The sequence below is a fragment of the Sus scrofa genome, chromosome 1 (genome assembly GCF_054392235.1).
Source record: "Sus scrofa isolate SSC_HxYL_T2T_F1_AM1 chromosome 1, Sscrofa_HxYL_maternal_Yorkshire_Landrace_v2.0, whole genome shotgun sequence".
In the NCBI taxonomy this organism is placed as follows: Eukaryota; Metazoa; Chordata; class Mammalia; order Artiodactyla; family Suidae; genus Sus; species Sus scrofa.
The window spans coordinates 225430010-225451928 of NC_139383.1; the positions used below are offsets into that span (position 1 = coordinate 225430010).

At 38.6% G+C, this 21919-nt stretch overlaps 1 long non-coding RNA gene across 2 annotated transcripts in view; it reads right to left on the minus strand.

The window, feature by feature from the left end:
- The window catches only part of LOC110255532 (uncharacterized), a 450230-nt gene that overhangs the window by 121147 nt on the left and 307164 nt on the right, over nt 1–21919 (minus strand). Inside the window, exon 4 of one of the 2 annotated variants that reach the window (XR_014822317.1) lies at nt 21475–21579. The exons of the other annotated variant lie outside the window; for it this stretch is intronic. This is a non-coding gene — a long non-coding RNA (uncharacterized LOC110255532). The remainder of the gene's footprint in view (nt 1–21474; nt 21580–21919) is intronic. 2 annotated transcript variants of the gene reach the window in all.

The following is a 21919-nucleotide window of genomic DNA, read 5'->3' on the forward strand; positions in this document are numbered from 1 at the left end:
TTTAATTTCCAGATAGAGCCAATAGCAAAATGATGTTTTGCCACACATGATGAAACTATCCTTAATATAAACAATAATGTAAATATAGGCCTTCTCAAAAGAGGATGCACTAAGTTTACTGTCTCCATATCCACCTTTGGATGATCACTCCTCTTCTGAGTCCTTTGATATCTAAACATTAAACACTATGAATACATATTATACTGGAGAATGAGTATTTACACATCAAAGCAAGATCACTTTTAAAATGACTACTAGAGGTCTTTATTTCTGTAACCTGTCAGGCCATCATAACTGGCATTATAACTTCTTTCTTTCATTACCCATCTGTATTCTCTTTGTCCTCTGCAAGTACCTTAGCTGGTCACAGTCCCTTGCCTGATGGCATGTGGCCCAGACATTTGTTCCTTAAAGGTACATGCCATTAGCAGTCTTGCATCTAACAGATTGTTGTAGTATTCCATTGATTTTAACATAAGACATGGAGGAGCACTAAGTAGCATTCAGAGAACCTCTTGCTTTCCAGACATACTCTCCCTTTCTCACATCATGCTGGAGCAGCCCAGTTTCCCCACTGACTGTCAGTATCAATCACCCCCTCCAATACAATTATTCTCTTCTCTGCCTGTAGGTTCACTGGGATGAGGAATTTCAAATGATCAGTAATGGTCTCAACTTCCAGTTTAGCAAATCTTCATGTGCCCTTTGATAAAAATAGTCTTCTATTGTTCATTAAGAATGCTAAATCAGCAGAGCCCAAAGTTGTGGGGACAAGTCTTTTCAGTGGATCATGAGAATTAGAAGGAAAGAGTCATTCCCATTGGTCAGTGATTTAGGGCATATATTCATCCTAAAGAATTTTACACTAGCCCTGAAAAGCAGTGCTACGCATTTGGTGCCATAACTCAGTCTTCAAAAGTATAGTTTATCATCCTTCCAGATGAACTTCTTCAGGATAATGAGGATCATAACAACAATAGTGAATGTGATGGTGAATAATTTCCATGATAAAAAGTAAAACTGTGTGGAAAACTATGACACTGAATAAGACATTTTGGAAATCTATGGGTGGTGGCTTTGGCAGAATCAACAAAGGCAGGAAATACAGATTCATATTCAGAAAATGTGTCTATTTCACTGAGAATAAAATGCTATTCCTTCCATGATGGAAGTGGTCCAAAGTAATAAACCTTTCCACCAAGTGTTTGGCTGATGTCCCTTGGGAGTGGTGACACATTGTGGACTCAGGGGTTGGCCTCTAATGTTGGTAGGTTGGGCACTCAGTAAAGGCTGAAGCCAAACTGGTGTTTGTGAGTAAAAGTCCATGTTGCTGAGCCCATGAATAACTCCCATTTCTGCCACCATAGCTTCTTTCATCATGAACCCACTAGGCAAAAGTGGGGATGTCTGGGAAAAAAGACTGACCAACATCCACAGCATGAGTCACCTTATCCACCTGGTTATTAAGATTAACATCTGTTGGAGATGCTCTTTAGTAAACAACCACATAGGACACAAATATCTTTATACTTCATGCCCATTTTGAAGAGTTTAATCCACATACCAATTCTGGACTTCTTGACACAGTTTTTCAATTGCGTTCTTTCCAAGCTTCTGACTATCAAGTCAAACCATCAGCCACCACCCATGAATCAGTACAGGGCCACAGAATTTGCCACTTTCCCTAGGCAAAATGAATAACCAGATGCACTGCTTTAGAAATGGAAGAGAGGCCATATGCAGCAAATTTACCCTTTCTTTGGGAGGGATATTGATGAGAGACGAATCCAGATGGCCTTGGGGGCTCATCTCCTTCCCTTTTGGGAAGCTTAACATAGAGTTTAGATTCACTCAGGTAGACTACAGGAAATAAGGCTTTTGGCTAATTTCATCATCCCATTCAGCAAGCAAGGTTTTTTCCTGAACCCTGAGTAGGTAGACCCTAGTCTCCAGTATGCATCTTCTTTAGCAAATTCCTAGATCCAGAGATCTCCTGTTTTACTTCTTTTTACTGCAAGAAACCAGACACTCTCTCCCTCCTTAGGCTAAATTACATAATGGAGTGAGTAAGAAGGACTTCCTTTTTTGCACATCTAGCAGCTTTTTGGCTAAAACAAATTTCTGCTGGGCTTTTGGTCAAGGTGCATATGAGGCATCTATGTCCAGCCTGTGATAAGGAGTAATGAGAACTTGAGGGACTGTGTGCACTCTACTACTTCTCTGATTTAAATTTTTCACCAAATAAGTCCTATGTTATATCTGTAACCCATAGTATGGTGATTAATATCCATGACCCCTCACATAGCTGGTATTTTGACATATCCCAGACTACCAGATGCCTAAAAGCTTGACCAAATTGGTAGGCACCTGCACTTTAGTGAGCAATATTTTCTACACTCTGGCACACAGATGTATAGGGAAGTATCTACTTCCTACTTAACAAGTCCAAGAAACATAATGTCGTCAACTTGTCATACCATCTTGATGTCTTTTGGAATGGGAAATCAGAGAAGTTCCTGAGGAAAAAAGTTATAAGAAGGGGATGAATAGTTGTTACAGTTGACATGGAGCAGTGTGTTGCTAACTACCAGCTGAAAGCAAATTTCCTTTGATGTCTCCACTCAGAGTTATTTATCAGGTTACTATACACAAATGCCAGGGGATGTATTGATTAGCCCACTAAAAAAAATCACATCTGTAACAGGTTACAAATGGAGTTCCCTTTCATCTGATTAAGTTTATGACAATCCACTGTCATTCTCTAAGATCTGTCATCTGCACAGTCCACAGAGGCATATTGGATGAGCATGTGGTAGGAATCATCACTTCTGCATCTTTTAAGTCCTCGATAGTGGGAAAAAACTCTTTAATTCATCCAAAAATTCAGTATTGATTTTGGATTACTGATTTAGTAGGAAGAGGAAGCTATAGAGGTTTTCATTTTGCCTTTCCTATCATAAAGGTTCTCAGCCCATAGACTAGGGAACCACTATGGGGATCCTGCTAGGTGCTTAGCTATCTACTTCAACTATGCATTTAATAACCAGAACAATAACTACTGCTTGACATAGTCTACAAGTGTCCCATTTGCCACTCACAACATTTAAATCTGCTCAGATAAGAGTCCAATGCCATATTGCTAACCTTCATGTTATATTTCCCTAGAACTACTTCTAGCAGTACCAATATTTGTCTCAGTTTTCAAAAAGGAGTGATATAGGATAAGAAATTTATTGTAGAAATTAGATTTTACACAATTGGAGGAACTGGAGCTGGAAGTGGAGGACTTAAAGAAGTTACTAACCAGTCTTCTCATTACACGGGCAAGGTAGACAGAGCTTTCAGGGAAATCTGATAAACTAGGCTCATCCAATAACTAAACTGGAACCCCAAGTAGGGGCCACATATGAGGAACATGTAGCTACCACCTCTGTGCATCTATAGCCAAACATATGGTGGTGTGCCTGGGATACTTCTGGTCAACAGAATTGCAAGTTGGGAGGCAGAACTTGACTTGGAGTGAAAGAAAACAAATATAAGCTGGAATTTGCCTGACATTTCTTTGTCTTTTCATCACTATATCTGGCTCTGAATTTCTTCATAAAGTAATGGCTCTGCTGTAGCTCCACTTCTCAAATACCTGCAAGTGCCTCTTTTGACAGCTAGAGCCATAGAAGAGAGAACCTGGAGCCATAGAAGAGAGCCATAGAAAAGAGAACCTGGAAAATGTGGTTCTTGCCTTAACCAAGATGACAATAGAACAACCCAGCATAATAATATTGATACAGAATGAATGAAACATAGTAGAGAAAAGAAGGGGGAGCCAGCAGAGGAGGCTAAGACAGAACAGTCAGGAAGAAGATAGGAGAACCATGACAATGTGGTTTACTAGACACCACATGCAGAAGGTGCCTTAAGAGAAAGGTGTCATCAGTTCTGCCAAGTGTGGATGAAAAGTCAAAATGAATTTTCAAACTGGCCATATGACTTGAGCACATGAAGATTATTGTGGATCTTCAATGGAGTAGAACGTTGATGGTGATGATGAAAGCATGACTGATGTAAAGAGAAAAAAATGAAAATAGGAGAGTGAAAAATTTTTGCAAGGATTTTTGCTATAAAACGTTGTACATAAAAGAGTTATAGTGAAGGAGGTACTCTACATCAAATAAGATTTTAATGTATGTACTTATTAAGATAAGAACTCATAATATCTTGGATGCTGATTAAGTGTATAGAGGAAAAAAATAATGATGCAAGAGAAGGAAAGGATGGGGAATAATTGAAGAAGCAAAGTCATGGAATAGGCAAAAAAAAAATGGAACAAATTACAGATGAAGAAGGGCTGGTTTCTTTGGCATATGGGCAGCTGATCCATTTTGTAAGAGGGAAGGCAGTGTATAAGAGCACAAATACAAGTAGAAAGGTTTATTTGTTGTCTGTGGGAAGATAAAGCCATGCCTTTCTCATTGCTTCTGTTTGCTTAGTGAAATAAAAACCTAGGTCATTAGATAGGAGTGACAAGGGGAGAGAGTATTGAAAGTTTGAGGCAAGAGGTGAAATTGTGAAATGGTTGTCTAGGAGAATGAAATACAAATTGATTCAGGGAAACGGTTGCATGTTTGGCAGCACTGGAGTCTCACTGAAGACTTGTGGGGATAACTGTAAAATTGAGACCAATCACATTGTTTTCCTGTTCTTCTGCAGCCATGTCTGCTATTTGGGTACAGGAAGGGAACTGCCCTTGGGTACAGGAGGAGAAGTCAACTGAGTTGACTTTGTTTTTCCTAGGAATGGAATGCTGCTCACACTAAATTTAGTCCCAATAGGGATTTATGAGTAAGTACCTTACATGGTTATTGAACCAGAAGTAGAAGTTCAGAACTCCAAGTTACTATCTCCATCTCTTTGGGACCATGTGATTCTGCTCTCTGCCTTTTTAAGTACAATTGACTTTATGATTTCTCTTTCTGCCAACAAGATTGTTCTTTCTTTTTCTACATGGGATAGAAAGTGGTCATCCCAGCCCAAGCTAGGTTAACCTACCTCCAAAGCCCAGAAGAGGGTAACTAGAGCCTCTATGTTCCAATTCCAGATTGCTAAGGGGAAAAATCAGATTAGCCTATCTTGGGTCAGCTTTTGGGAGAAAAAGCTTTATGGAGGAAAAGTGGTACAAATTAACTGCCAGTTCCTACTGATCAAGAGAAGTATCTGGTTTGAGTCTGGGAATTTATGGACAATCCAAAATTTTAGTGTTGCCGAAATGGGATACTGAAGTAAGTTTACATTTCCCAGAATTTCTTAGTAATAATTAGAGAACTGATTAGAGGTGGAAGAGACATTGGAAAAGGAAGTTCTGTTTCTTGTGTGTCCTAGTGAATTTTGACCTCATCTAAGTTCAGTTTCAAAAGGTATGTCATAATTGTGGATTGCGAAGCAGAGATGAGGCTTCTTTTAAGAATAGAGCTTGGATTTCCTACTATGGTGCAGTGGGTTAAAGATCTGGTGTTGCTGCAACTGTGGTAGAGGTTGCAGCTGCAGCTCAGATTTGATCCCTGGCCTGGGAACTCTGATATGCCGTGGGTGCAACCAGAAAAAAAAGTAGAGGTGCTTTATTTTAGCAAAGGTTCTAAGACAAACTTAAGGGTCAAAACAGGCTTAAGAATCAACACTACATATTTTAGCTACACACCAATGACCACCTTTTGACATACACAGTGACAAAAGAATATTAGTCTTGAATTTATCTTTTCAGATATAAATGACATAGGAATACTGCCATATTCTGACCTGGAAGAACATATAAGAGGTCACATGGAGCAGTGGAAACCCTAGGATAAAATGAAAGTGTTTGATCTGTCAAGTCCTATCTTTGCCACTAATCAACTGTATGATCTTTCTTAACCCACCTGAGCCTTCTGGAACACTGTATCCTCAGGGTTTCCTCTAGTTTCAAAACTTGTGAGTTGAGTAACTCCCAGAGAGAATGGTCCTGAGAGCATGAGCAATCTCAGTAAGATATGCCCTAAGGACATTCAGTAGGGCTCATGCCTAATTCAGAAGTCTGTTGCATATAGCCATGTACAACAAGCAGAACAACCCAGAGGCTTGGTTGAGGCAGTGAGTGCTTACAGTGTGATTTCTGAATGAACAGTAAATTTAAACTCGGAGAACCCCTGCTGTTAATTTAGATTAATAATAATGGGGCAACCTTGCAAGTTTAGGTTGCAGAAGCTCCTTAAAAATGTAAAGTTCCTTTCTGTTTGCTCACTATCCTACTTTTTATTGAAATATTATGATGAAAATAATAAAAGACTTTCTCCCACCACCTTGAGAATTTTTAGAAACTATGATACTGATGCAAAGCAAGTTGCTGCACTGCTTCACTCAGGCATACAAGATGTGGAATGGGAATGGTAATTGGATCCCAGTACACTAAGAGGATCCCAATACACTAAATGAAGTATCTGCTTACACGACCACTCAGAAATGCTGATGTAAAAACACACCTGGTTGGTTTTCTTTTCAATTTCTTTTTAAAGGTGGTTCCTCAAGATACATGTGAAAATCAGACCATGTGTGCTCTGAAAATATTAATTTACCCTCTAGGCTATAATCATATCCAAAACTATATCTGCCCAGTATCTCTGCTATTATTGAGAATAACCAGGGTAAACAGCTCCATGGGCCTCAAGAATATAACTTCAATTTAAAAAACACTCATTCTTCAGCCCATTCCCTGTCTTAAGTCAAAGCTGGTAAAACTGTTAGGTATCAGAGTTCTCATAGAAAGCTCTAAAACATGTAAAGCACTATTCAAAAGTAATCTCCAACTTATTTAGACATGTGTGGGCAGTAAACCACATCTGGGTTAGAGTCAGAAGGAATTAGACATGCAAGGTGGTAGATATAAGAAAGTCCTATTCCAGGACTGATAAGGACTCTCCCCAAAGGTACATTCCTTGGAAAGTAGCCAAGGTCCTGAGAAGCAAAGAACTGTTAAGTCTTCCAAGAACACTCCATCACAGTGGTAACTCAGGAATGTGCTGAAACTTTGGATGGATGTCCCAATCTGCTCCAGGATCAGGAGAAAGTGAAGCAATAATATAAATATTTGTTACAATGACTTGAGTGAACTGAAAGATGATATATGAATACAGACAGGCCTCATGAAAATCTCAACTGCATATAGAAATAGAGCCACAGAGGATTTCAACATTGCAAGACTGAACCAATAACCACAAACCAAGGTATTGTTTTTCCTGTGTGTTGGTTCAACCATGTACTTGGCCACTTCCATGCATGTGAAGATAATTACCATCTGCTGCCAAGTAGAGGAAGTTCTTTTGTAGCGTTAGGTCAAAGGCAAGAATTTTTGAGATACTGAAAGTGGTTTCAATAAATATTACACTCTGGACAGATAGGAAATCTATTATAATGATGATAATGATAAAACTCAGCAATGTAAACACATAATAATGGGCCTCTTCCATCTCTTCCTTGATGAAAGAACAAGTTTTCACACACATGGAGATGAATATCTAACTCTATGATTGGCTTATTTTCCAGCACAGGGGAAGTATTTAAAGGATTTCTAGACATAAGAGAGTTGGACAGGAAAAGGGAAATGGAGATATATTTTTTTCTCAGTGCAGAGGTTTTTTTTTTTTTGGTGGGGGAGGGGGGTTATTTGTTTGTTTTCATTTTGGCAAAGTTCTGTCCATATAAATATTCCATTGCAGTTCCAATCTCTTTCTGACTGGATGGCCACTCTGCCTGACTACCCACTCTTTAAGGAGGAAGTCATGAGCCCAGAATGATCTAAGACTGCACCCTGAAAAAGGCAGCAGGCAGTTGGATGAGTTACTGTGTCCTATCCCCACCCTGGAATTATCTGAGAATTTCACAGCCAGAACTATGAATCATTTCCTACAGTTCCAAGTCTGCAGTACTTAATCCAGGATAAATCTCTGTTCATTGTATTCTGTTTGTGGTTATTTCACAGCCTCCTGATGAGAGGTTGGTTAAGCTGATCTAATTCTCCAGTTTCCAATGAAAAGAGGTTAGGAAAGGATGACAGCCTGCATCATCCACCACTGGATTCCAAAATTAATAAAATGTGAAGCCAAGTTAGTGGTAACAAGTGTTCATGTCCAACCAGAAACTACTTCATTTCTGCATCCACCAAGCATGTGCTACCATGATGTAAACACTATTATTTGAAACCACATTAATTCCCTCTGGAAAGTTATATTTCATCACCATTTTTGGGTATGGGTGTGCTTCCTTTCCTACATATTAGGAGAACATCTTTACTAAAAATATTTGGGTAAAGCCCACCTCACAGACCTGTGGCATCTCTGATCAACTGTTTTCTTCCAAGATACAGCATTAAATTTCCCAACTCAGATTCTGATGTGACTGCGAGGGCTCTGTCACTGTTCAATAGAGTTCCCACCCATCTTTGCCTCCTTGTTTTTTCTATTTGTGAAACACATAGGCAGGTGTACACACCCACAATGCATCACACTTGACTGTATTCTCCAATTTATTCCTCTTCACAGTCTGTGAGATAGGTGTTATGTTTATCTTTCTATAGATGAAATTCAGTGAGTCGACATGCCACAACCACACAAAGAGCAAGCAGCAGAGCTGCCTTTGAGTTATACTGGTGGTTTTAACCTCTACACTCTCCTAATTGCCTTTTTGAAATATTTTGTGCAGGCTCTTTTTATAGTTGAGAAATTGGGCCACGGTGATAAAACCCTCTTTCTCAAGAGCCCAAAGTTTCTTGAATCCTTGGCTGGAGCTTTCTCTCAATTCAATATTGGTTTCCTCATGCTGTTTAGCTATTGAGGTTCTTGGAAAATAAGTGTGCTATTACCACAAAGTTACAACATATATTACTGAATGCAGTAAAGAGTAATTATGTAAGAGCAGCCATCTGTCTTTATGCTTTATCTACCTCACTTGCACTACCAAAAACGAAAAGGTTCTACTGCAAGAGAAAAAATATGTAACTGTGGACCCATGTCAAGGAGGCCCTGACCAGGTGCTCTGACAGATTTTGTGGAAGAAAGCTGTTCCATTTGTTTCTCCCAACAACCACTGAAATAGAAGTGTTACTTTCTTGAAATAAGACAAAGCATGTTTGTTTGAGGCAGTGGCTAGGGTCTGAATGATGTAGAAGTATTTTTAGAATAAGACACTAGAAATCACTTATGTGGTGAGTCAGCCAAATGGCTGAATAGCACAATGTTTCCTGAGAGGTGAAGTGAGAGACATCGGTCATCTCCCTGCCATCAGAAAGGAACTTTCAGACTTAGGATTCTCCAGTGCCCTATGTGTGTATGTGTGTGTCTGTATCTGTGAGTGTCTGTGTGTTTAAGTTCCAAGAGACAATGGGGTACAGAGAAACAGAGATCAAATATCAACTGAGATGAAGAAAGTGATCTAACATGTGTTTGCCTTCAGGGAATCAAGAGTTTGTGATTCTTTGGGTATTTTTGTTTCACATTTTGGTGCAAAATTCCATAAAAATGGGCAGAGTAGGGTACATGGGGGCATAAGACAAAAATTAACTTTTAGAAATAAGAATGTCTATATTATGGAAGCAATGACTTGTTTCACAATTTGGATAATTTTAATTTTGTTTTAAAGTACATTTAGGAGATGGGATTAAGATGGCAGAATAGAAGGAATGGAGCTAAACTTCTCTCCTAAAAACAACAAAATTCACAACTAAAGGCTGAGAATCTTCACCCAAATGGACTGGAATCTTTCAAAAAGATACCCTACTCCAGAAGACAAAGAAGAGGCCACATCAAGAGGTAGGAGGGGCAACCTACTATATATACAACAATCCCATACCTCCTGGGTGGGAAGCCCCACAGACTGGAAACTAACTGGTTCACAGAGACTCACCTACAGCAGTAAGAGTTCTGAGCTCCACATCAAACCCCCATACATGGGGATCTGGCACTGGGAGAAAGAGCTCCTAGAGCATCTGGCATTGAAGGCCAGTGGGGCTTATGTTCAGGAGCTCCAAGGGGAGTAGGGGAAACAGATACCCAATTCTTAAAAGGTGCACACAGGCTTTCACGTGCACTAGGTCCCAGGGCAAAGCAAAGGCTCCATAGGAATCTGGGTCAAACCTGACTGCAGTTCTTGGAGGACATCCTGGGAAAACAAGGGTGAATGTGGATTGTTGTGGGGGAAGGACATTGGAAGCAAAACACTTGGGAATATTCCACAGCATGCCTTTCTCTGGAGGTGGCCATTTTGGGAAAATCTGGCCCCAACCATCAGCACTCAGAAGCCTCAGGCCAAACAGCAACCCAGGTGGGATCATAGCCCCACCAATGAGTAAATAGGCTGTCTAAAAACCTCCCAGGCATGCAGCCACCTCTAACTTCACCCAGAGACAAACCCCCACCCACCAGAGGGATAGGAATCAGTTCCACCTACCTCCACCTACCTCCACCTACCAGAAGGAAATCAGTCCCTCCCATCAGGAAGCCTACAGCAAGCCCCCACACCAAATTCAGCCACAAGGGGGGCAGACACCAGAAGTAAGAGAGGCTATAACTCTATTATCTGAAAAAAGGTCACCACACCAAAAACCTATAATAATGAAAAGACAGAGAACTATAACTCAGATGACTGAGAAAGAAGACAACCCCAGGAAAACAGCTAAGTGATGAGGAGATTCTCAGCCTCCAGGAAAAAGACTTTAGACAGTTGGTACTGAAGATGATGCAAGACATTGGAAATAAACTGGAGGCTAAGATGGTAATTTACAGGAAACATTGAGCAAAGAGATACAAGATATAAAACTTAAGAAGAGATGCAAAATACAATAACTGAAATAAAAATTTCACTAGAAGCAGCTAACAGCAGAATATAGGACGCAGAATAATGAATAAGCGAGGTGGAGGACAGATTAGTGGAAATCACAGATGCAGAACAGAAAAGAGAAAAAAGATTGAAAACAAATGAAGAGAGCCTCACAGAACCCTGGGACAATGTTAAATGCACCAACATCCATATTATAGGGGTGCCAGAAGGAGAAGAGAGAGAGAAGGGGGCAGAAAAAAATATTCCAAGAGATAATATCTGAAAAATTCCCTAACATGGGAAAGGAACAACTCACTCAAATCCAGGAAGCACAACGAGTACCATATAAAATAAACCCAAGGAGGAATATCCTGAGACGCATATTAATCGAACTGACCAAAATTTAAGACAGAGAAAATATGGAAAGCAGCTTGGGAAAAGAAACAAATAACATACAAGGGAACCCCAATAAGGTTATTGGCAGAGTTTTCAGCAGAAACTCTGCAGGCCAGAAGGGAGTGGCATGATATACTTACTGTGAGGAAAGGAAAAAACCTCCAACCAAGATTACTTTGCCCAGCAAGGCTCTCATTCAGATCTGAAGGAGAAATCAAAACTTTCACAGATAAGCAAAAGCTAAGAGAATTCAGCAACACTAAATCAGCTTTACATGAAATACTACAGGAACTTCTCTAGGCAGAAAAGAAAAGACAGCAACAGGAAACAAAAATTCTACAAATGACAAGGCTCACCAATAAAGGTATTTATACAGTGAAAATATGAAATCATCCATGCACAATTATGCCAACAAAATCAGAAATTGTGAGAAGAGAGGGTACAAATGCAGGACACTGGAGATGAACTTGCAATTAAGAGACCAACAACTTAAAACAATCTCATATAGAGAGTCTTATATAAAATATTCAGAATAACTGCAAACCAAAAGTCTACAACTGATACAAAAACAAATAAAACAAAATAACTCAAATACAACACTAAAGATAGTCATCAAAAAATAAGAGAACAAGAGAAGATGGGAAGAAAAAAGAGCAACAAAAACACATCCAAAGCAATTAATAAAATGGCAATAAGAACATACACATCAATAATTACCTTAAAGGTTAACGAACTAAATGCCCCAACCAAAAGACTTTTGTATCCATTGGCTCAATGGATACAAAAGTAAGACCCATATATATGCTGCCTTCAAGAGACCCATTTCACTTATAGGGAAATATACAAAAAAAGTGAGAGGATGGAAGAAAATATTCCATGCAAACGGGAATCAAAGGAAAGCTGGAGTAGAAATACTCATATTGGACAAAGTAAACTTTAAAATGAAGAATATTTTAAGGGACAAGGAAGGTCACTACCTAATGATCAAAGGATCAACCCAAGAAGAAGATATGACAACTTGAAATATCTATGCACCCAACCTAGGTTCACCACAACTGCTACCAACCTTAAAAGGAGAAATCGACAATAACACAATAATAGTGGGGGACTTTAACACTTCACTTTCATCAATGGACATATCATTCAGACAGAAAGTCAATAATGAAACACAGGCCCTGAATGAAGCATTAGACCAGATGGAGTTCATAGATATTTATAGGACATTACATCCAAGAGCAACAGAATACATATTCTTCTCAAGTGCACATGGAACAATCTCTAAGATTGATCACATCCTGGGCTAAAAATAAAACCTCAGTCACTTTAAGGAAACTGAAATTCTATCAAGCATCTTTTCTGACCACAATGACATACAAATGGAATTTAACAACAAGAAAAAAACTGCAAAAAAAACACAAACACGTGGAGACTAAACAACATGCTACTAGTCAATCAATGGAGCACTGAAGAAATCAAAGAGGAAATTAAAAAATACCTAGAAGCAAATGACAACAAAGATATGACACTCCAAAACCTATGGGATGCAGCAAAAGCTGTTCTAAGAGGAAAGTTTATAACAATACAAGCCCATCTCAGGAAACAAGAAAAGACTCAAATAAATAAGCTAACATTACATCTAAAGCAGGTAGAAAGAGAAGAACAGACAAGAGCTAAATTTAGCATAAGGAAAGAAATCATAAAGATCAGAGCAGAAATCATTGAAATAGAAATGAAGAAAACCATAGAAAAGATCAATGAAATGGAAAGCTGGTTCTTTGAAAAGATCAACAAAATTGATAAACCTTTAGCCAGACTTATAGAGAAAAAAAGAGAGAAGACTCAAATCAACAAAATAAGAAATAAAAAAGGAGAAGTAACAACAGACATCAAGGAAATACAAAGGATCAGAAGAGACTACTATATGCAACTATATACCAATAACACAGAAAACCTAGAAGAAATGAACAAATTCTTAGAAAGGTACAAACAACAAAGACTAAACCAAGATGAAATAGAAAAGATGAACAAACCAATCACAAGTATTAAAATTGAAACTGTGATTTAAAAACTTCCAACAAACAAAAATCCAGGACCAGATTTCACAGGTAAATTCTATCAAATGTTTAGAGAATAGCTAATACATATCCTTCTGAAAATATTCCAAAAAATCACAGAGGAAGGGACACTCCGATTCTATGAGGCCACCATCACCCTGATACCAAAACCAGAAAAAGGTACCACAAAAAAACAAAACTACAGGCCAATTTCACTGGTGAACATTGATGCAAAAAACCTCAACAAAATACTAGCAAACTGCATCCAACAATACATTAAAAGGATTGTACATCATGATAAAGTGGGATTTATCCCAGGGATGCAAGGGTTCTTCAATATCCACAAATCAATCCGTGTGATACACCACATTAACAAACTGAAGAATAAAAACCATATGATCCTCTCAATAGACACAGAAAAAGCCTGTGACAAAATCTAACCCATTTCTGATAAAAACCCTTCCGAAAGTGGGCATAGAGGAAACCTATCTCAATATCACAAAGGCCATATATGACAAACCCAGAGCGAACATCATTCTCAATGGTGAAAAGCTGAAAGAATTCCCACTGAGATGAGGAATAAGACAAAGATGTCTGCTCTTGCCTACTATTCAACATAGTTCTGCAAGTCCTAGCCACAGCAATCAGAGAAGTAAAAGAAATAAAAGGAATCCAAATTGGAAAGGAAGAAGTAAAACTATCGCTATTTGCAGATGACATGACACTATACCTAGAGAATCCTGAAGAATCGACCAGAAAATTGTTACACCTCTCAATGAATTTGGCAAAGTCACAGGATACAAAATTAATGCACAGAAATCGACAGCATTTCTATATACTAACAATGAAAGATCAGAAAGAGAAATTAGGGAAGCACTCCTGTTTACCATCACATCCAAAAGAATAAAATACCCAGGAGTAAACCTCCCTAAAGAGACAAAAGACCCGTACTCTGAAAACTATAAGACCCTGATGAAAGAAATCAAAGATGACACAAATAGATTTAAAGACATACCATGATCGTGGATAGGAAGAGTCAATATTATCAAAATGACTATACTACCTAAGGCAATATACAGATTCAATGCAATCCCTATCAAATTACCAAGGACATTTTTCACAGAACTCAAACAAAATATTTTAAAGTTTGTTTGGAAGCACAAAAGACCCAGAATAGCCAAGGACATCCGGAAAAAGAAAAATGGAGCTGGAGAATTCAGACTTCTGGGCTTCAGACTATACTACCAAGTAACAATCCTGAAAACCATATGGTACTTGCACAAAGACAGAAATACAGATCAGTGGAACAGGATAGAAAGCCCAGAATGAAACACACGCACCTACAGCCAACTAATCTACGACAAAGGAGGCAATAAAATACAGTGGGGAAAAGACGGTCTTTTCAACAAGTGTTGCTAGGAAAACTGGACCGCCACAGGGAAAAGAATGAAATTGGAACATGCCCTAACACCATACGCAAAACTAAACTCAAAATGGATTAAAGATCTAGATATGAGACCAGACACTATAAAACTCTTAGAGGAAAACATAGGCCAAACACTCTCTGATGTAAAAGACAGCAACATCTTCTCAGATCCACCTATCAGAGTACTGACAACAAAAACAAAAATAAACAAATGGGACCTAATCAAATTTCAAAGTTTCTGCACAACAAAGGAAACCCTAAAGAAAACGAAAAGACAACCCACAGAATGGGAGAAAATCTTTGCAAGTGAATCGACTGACAAGGGATTCATCTCCAAAATTTACAAACACCTTCTGCAGCTCCATACCAAAAAAACAAACAACCCCATCCAAAAATGGGCAGAAGATCTAAACAGACAGTTCTCCAAAGAAGACATACAGATGGCTGAGAAACACATGAAAAGATGTTCAACATCACTCATCATTAGAGAAATGCAAATCAAAACCACTCTGAGGTACCACCTGACACCAGCCAGAATGGCCATCATCCAAAAGTCTACAAACAATAAGTGTTGGAGAGGGTGTGGAGGAAAAGGAACACTAGTACACTGTTGGTGGGATTGCAAATTGGTGTAACCACTGTGGAAAGCAGTATGGAGATGCCTCAGAAAACTAAACATAGAACTCCCATTTGATCCAGCAATCCCACTCCTGGGCATCTATCCAGAGACAACCATGACTTGAAAAGACACATGTACTCCGATGTTCATTGCAGCACTATTTACAATAGCCAAGACATGGAAACAACCTAAATGCCCATTGACAGAGGAGTGGATCCAGAAGAGGTGGTACATATACACAATGGAATATTACTCAGCCAGTAAAAGGAATGAAATACCAGCATTTTTAGCAACACGGATGGACCTAGAAATTTTCATGTTAAGTGAAGCCAGCCATACAATGAGACACCAACATCCAATGCTTTCACTGACATGTAGAATCTGAAAAAAGGACAGACTGAACTTTGCAGAACAGATACTGACTCACAGACTTTGAAAAACTTATGGTAACCAAAGGAGACAGTTTGGGGAGTGGGGGGATACACTGGGGGAGTATGATGGAAATATTATAAAACTGGATTGTAATGATCATTGTACAACTATAAATGTAATAAATTCATTGAATAAACAAATTAAAAATGTACTAAAAATAAGTAGAAAATAAAGTGCATTTATAATAAATGTATTATTTCTACAGACCTTATCAACTATTCTCATGTTTTTATGAAGTCTATACTAAAACTACAGACACACAACTAAAGTTCGACCCACCTACCCTCAAGTCCCCACCTCACAATACCACACGTCCCAAGTGTGCTCTATTCTGGCAAGATGGAATTTCTTGCTGATCCTTGAATGCCAAGCCTTTGGCTTCTCTTCTCATGCCATTTCCTCTGCTTTGGGAGCCCTGTATCATTTTTCAGACTACAAAAGTTCTACATGTATTTCAAAGCCCAGCTTAAGTACCACCTTCTCTCAAAGTATACCCTCCCCACCTCCACTGCCCTTGATCTCTACCCCATGCCCTCTCCCATGCTTAAACACATGCATACAGCCCTTGTGCATTAATTATGGATGGCTGTGATGTCTGCCTCTCCAGCTTGTCTCAACCTCTACTCAACATATTTTAAATTCCTCCAGTACAAAGGCTGTGTCTTCTGTCTTCCCAGCCCCACCCCCACTTGTTCCTTGTGCCAGGGAAGAGCAAGTCTTTCAAGTAGATTTGTTGAATGATAACTGACTTAATTGTTTGATTGATTGGATTGAATGAAACAAATTCACATATCTGTTCTGTACAGATGAAATATATTGAGCTAATATAACCCCCTGTCTGAAAGCAGGTCATTGGCAATGCTTCTTGCCAGGTCCTCCACTCTACAGTAATGAGTGAAATCAAGTCAATCACACAAACCTCCACCCTAAAGTTTAACCTCTATGCTGGTTCTTCTCTATTTGCCCCTGTAGGTCCATTCTCTACCCTGTACTGCCCTGTGCTCTAGAGGACTAAACACTAGGAATCACATCACCCAGGCTGTTTCACTCTGCAGCTTTCAGCTAACTGTTCACTAATGGGAAGCACTGGAGGAAACCTAGAGGGCAGGAGAAAAGAGAAGTCAGGGTATTCATTTCCCTCTATAACTCTGCTGGAATACAGTTAAGAAGTAGCTATGATCAATCCTCTGTCTAGGCCCAATGCTGCTGTCAAATACCCTCTTTTTCATGGTATATTAGTGTCCTGTGGCTGCTACAACAAATGACTACAAACTTGGTGGCTTAAACCACAGAAATGTATCATCCTACTGTTCTGTAGGTCAGACATCCAACAAGGTCTCCATGGGCTAAATCAAGATGCTGGCAAGACTAGGTTCCAAACTGGAGGTACAATGGAGAGTCCATTTCCCTACCATCCTCCCTGTCTTTTTTTTTTTTTTTTTTTTTCCTTTGAATAATGCCTCCTTTCCTCTACCTTCAAAGCCAGCAATGTGGCATTTCTCAGACACTGCTTCCTTCATCATATCTCTTTCTGACCTTAGCAGGGAGAGGTTCTCTTCCTTCAAGGACTCATGTGATTAGGTTGAACCTATTAGAATCATTCAGAATAATGTTCCCATCTCAAGGTCTTCAAACTTAATGACATCTGCTAAATCCTTTCTGCCACAAAGGCAGCATATTCATAGGCTCCAGGGATTAGGCACAGCATCTTTGAGGTGCCATTATTTTTTCTACTCTACATCAAGTTAGCTCTACTGTTCCAGTAACCCTCTTCCCTCTATCTTCCTCTTCAAGCCTAGAGGTGGCAATGGCTTTTTGATGTTGCTAATCTCTGAAGCCTCATCATTTGATGCTGGTTCCTCTACCCTACTCTCAGCTCTCCAAACAGTTCATTTTTGTTATTCTTTTCCTTTTTTTTTAGGGCTGCACCCATGACATATGGAAGTTCCCAGGCTAGGGACTAAAACAGAGCTATAGCTACTGGCCCATGCCATAGCCACAGCAATGCAGGATCCAAGCCACATCTTTGACCTACACCACAGCTCAAAGCAATACCAGATCCCCAACCCACTGAGCAAGCCCAGGGATTGAACCCGCATCCTCACGAACACTAGTCACATTTGTTTCTACTGCACCTCCAAACAGTTGATTTATTAAATTTTCTCCACTTAACCCTATGAGCATGACATATGATTCTTGCCAGGACCCTAATACCCTAATGCTCACTCATTCACCATAGAAAACTCTGTGGCTGGAGTCTCACTGCAATTAAAAGGCCACTGATGATCCCATTAACCTGTGATAATCTTTAGCAGAGTCCAAGTTATCAGCTGTCTGGATGAATTAGGACTAGGTTTACCTACCACTTGCTTTCCTTACACATCTCTGTGAGTGAAAATGATGATGAGATGGATTTTCATACTTGGGAGATATGAAGATGTGGTTTTCTCAGCAAAGCTGATACCCAGGTAGCTCCATTACTTAAGGCACTATTTAAACATGAATTCACCTAGGTCCTCCTCCACAACCAAAAGGATGAGGCACCTGAGTTTCTGTTGAAAAATGAATAACATCAAGGCCCTGCTGGGTTGAGAGCAAGACAAGTGAGGTTCATTCCAATATGTTCTTCCTTTCAAAAGATGTGTTTCTCATCCTTTCACCTCTACATTATTGCCTCATGATAAGGAACATCTGCTTTGGCAAGGAAAAAAACTTGCCATAGGTCTTGAACCTAAATTATTTGACATCTCCATGACTCATTGGAGATACCATCCACATGGTGAATGCAATGAGCTATACGAATTTTCACATTCTGTCTAGTGCCCAGTAAGCTCAATAAGTTCCTAGGGGATGTATTAAATCCTGCCTATTTTTCAAGGTCAAGGCCAAATTCTCACCTCAGGAACATTTCCTCAATTTCCCCAGACTTCAAAGATTTCATTTTCCTTTAAGTTTTTGCAAATCTTGAATCTAATATAGTAAATATTTATAACTTATTAACAGTAAAGGACATAGTTTCCTCCAGAGAGGTACCTTCTTCTGCTCCTTTAGCATTTCTCTTTGTGACAAACCTAGTGGTGAGTATAGCATAGATGCTCAGAAAACATTTTTCAATTTATGTTTTTCTAAATAGATTGCTGTCTTGAAGGGTACATCTCTTCTATCTTTCCTCCAGCTGTCCCTGGCTCCATTTGACATTCTGAGCTCAGAGAGAAGGTAGTACAGAACCCATCTATACAAGGAAACAGTCTCTCCTCATTAAACAAAGTCACAAAAATGTCTGTTTTCTAAACAATGGAAAACTGTCCTATTTCTAAATGATATGCCCAATACACTAATAGTGATCTATCAGAAAGAGAAATGATGAAAACAATCTCATTTAAAATTACATCAATTGGAGTTCCTGTCATGGTGCAGCAGAAAAAAATCTGACTAGGAACCATGAAGTTGCAGGTTCAATCCCTGGCCTCACTCAGTGGGTTAAGGATCCAGTGTTACCTTGAGCTGTGGTATAGGTCGCAGAAGCGGCTTCAATCCTTCATTGCTGTGGCTGTGGCATAAGCCAGCAGCTATAGCTCTAATTTGACCCCTAGCCGGGGAAACTCCATGTGCCACAGCTGTGCCCCTAAAAAGCAAAACAAAACAAAACAAAAAAAGAAACAAACAAATAAATAAAATTACAGCAAAAAGAATAAAATACCTAGGAACAAATTTAACAAAGGAGATGAAAGACTTGTACTCTGAAAGCTATAGGACAATGATGAAAGAAATTAAAGACAGCAAGAACAAATGGAAATATATCCTGTGCTCATGGATTGGAAGAATTAATAACATCAAAATGTCCATACTACCTAAAGACATCTACAGATTCAATGCACTTCATATCAAAACACCAACACAACTACTCACAGAACTAAAACAAATAATCCTAAAATCTGTATGGAATCACAAAAGACCCTGAACAGCCAAAGCAATCTTGAGAAAGAACAAAGCTGGAAGTATCACACTCCCTGATTTCAAACAATATTACAAAGCTATAGTATTCAAAACAGACACATAGATCAATGGAACAAAATAGCCCATAAGTAAACTTACACTTATATGGTCAATTCATCTACAACAAAGGAAGGAAAACATACAATGAGAAAAATAAAGCATATTTAATAAACAGTGTTGGGAAAACTGGACACCTTCATGCAAAAGAAACATACTGAACCATTTTCTTATACTACACACAACAGTAAACTCAAAATGTATTATAGACTTAAGTGTAAAACCCCAAACCATAAAACTCTTAGGATAAAAACAGAGGGAGTATGCTATTTAACATTGGTCTTATCAGTATTTTTTTGGATCTGTTTCCTCAGGCAAGGACAACAAAAGCAAAAATAAACAAATGGGAAAAGCTGAAAAGCTTTTGCAATCAAGGAAACTATCAATAAAACAAAAACCTACAGAATGGGAGAACATATGTACCATGATATATCCAATAAGCAGTTACTATCCAAATTATATAAAGAAAGTACACAGATGAATACCAAAAAATAATTTGATTTAAAAATGAGCAGAGGACCTGAATAGATATTTCTCCATATAAGATATACAGTCAAAAGACACATGAAAAGAAGACATTCAAAATCATTAATCATCAGGGAAATGCAAATCAAAATCACAATGTCATCACTTCACACTTGTCAGAATGGCTATTATCAAAAAGACAGAAGATAACAAATGCCAATGAGTATGTGAGAAAAAGGTAACTCTTATGCACTGTTGGTTGGGATTTAAATCAGTACAGCCACTAAGGATACAACATGGGGTTTCCTCAAAAGATTAAAAGTTGAACTACCACAAAATCCAGCATTTCCACTTATGGATATTTACCTGAAGAAAACAAAAACATTAATTTAAAAAGATATGTGCACCCCTATGTAAATTGCATTGCAGCACCATTTACAAGAGCCAAGATATGGATGCAATCTAAATTTCCACTGATATATACATACACACACATATATGTATAGTGGAATAGTAGCCATTAAAAAAAAGAGAACTGTCTTGTCATTTGTGACAATATGGATGAATAATCTAAAGGGTATTATGCTAAGTGAAGTAAGTCAGGAAGAGAAAGTCAAATATTGTATGATCTTATTTACAGGTGGAATCTAAAAAAAATGGAGAAACAAAACAGAAACAGACTTATAGAGAGAGCAAATTGATTGTCAGAGGGGAGGGGCTAAGAAGGTTCGTCAAAATAGGTAAAGATTAAAAAGTACAGACTTATAGGTAGAAAATAAATTGCAGGGATATAATACCCAGCATGAGGGATACAATTAATAATGTTATAATAATTTTGTATGGTGACAATTACTGATCTAACGGTGATCATGTCATAATGTATTTGATTGTCAAATCACTATTTTGTACATCTGAAACTATACTCAGGTAGATGGATGGATGGATAGATGAGTAGATGCATAGGTAGGTAAGTAAGTAGGTAGGTAGATAGAAAGAAAGATAGATGGAGAAAAATAAATGATTTGCCCTAATATCAGACCATATGTCAGGCTATGTACTATAATTTTGACTTTAGGAAAAATGCTAATTTCTATATTCCTTATAGAAATAAGGATAGTGTAGGTTATGCTGCAAGAACAAGTAAGTCCATGATTTCAGGTGCTTAATACAACAAAGGTTAATGTTTCTCTTACATGAAATCTGCTGCAATTTAGGTGACTCTATAGGGCACACATCCTCCATGCAGACCCTTATCAATCCAGGCTGATGCACGATTCTCCACCCTCAAGTTGCACTGTCTGGAACACACCAAAAGAGAATGGTAGAGAGCCTCATGCTAACTATTAGATCTTTAGGTGATACACATCACTTCTGGTTACAAATCAATGATCAAAACAAGGTCACATTGCCCTGTCTAATGGCAAATAGTAGGAGAGATTGTGATTCTATTCATTCGGAAGGAGAGAAGTGAATAAGACAGAGGTGAGCATGGGAAGTTCTACTACATTCCTTAGGATACTTGTCTTTGTCTGACTGCACAATGAATGATGAGTTTACCTCCTCCTAAACTACATATCCCTTGAAGGCAGAGATTCCATCTGATCTATCCCCAATTCAACCTCCCAGTGCTCTCTCTCT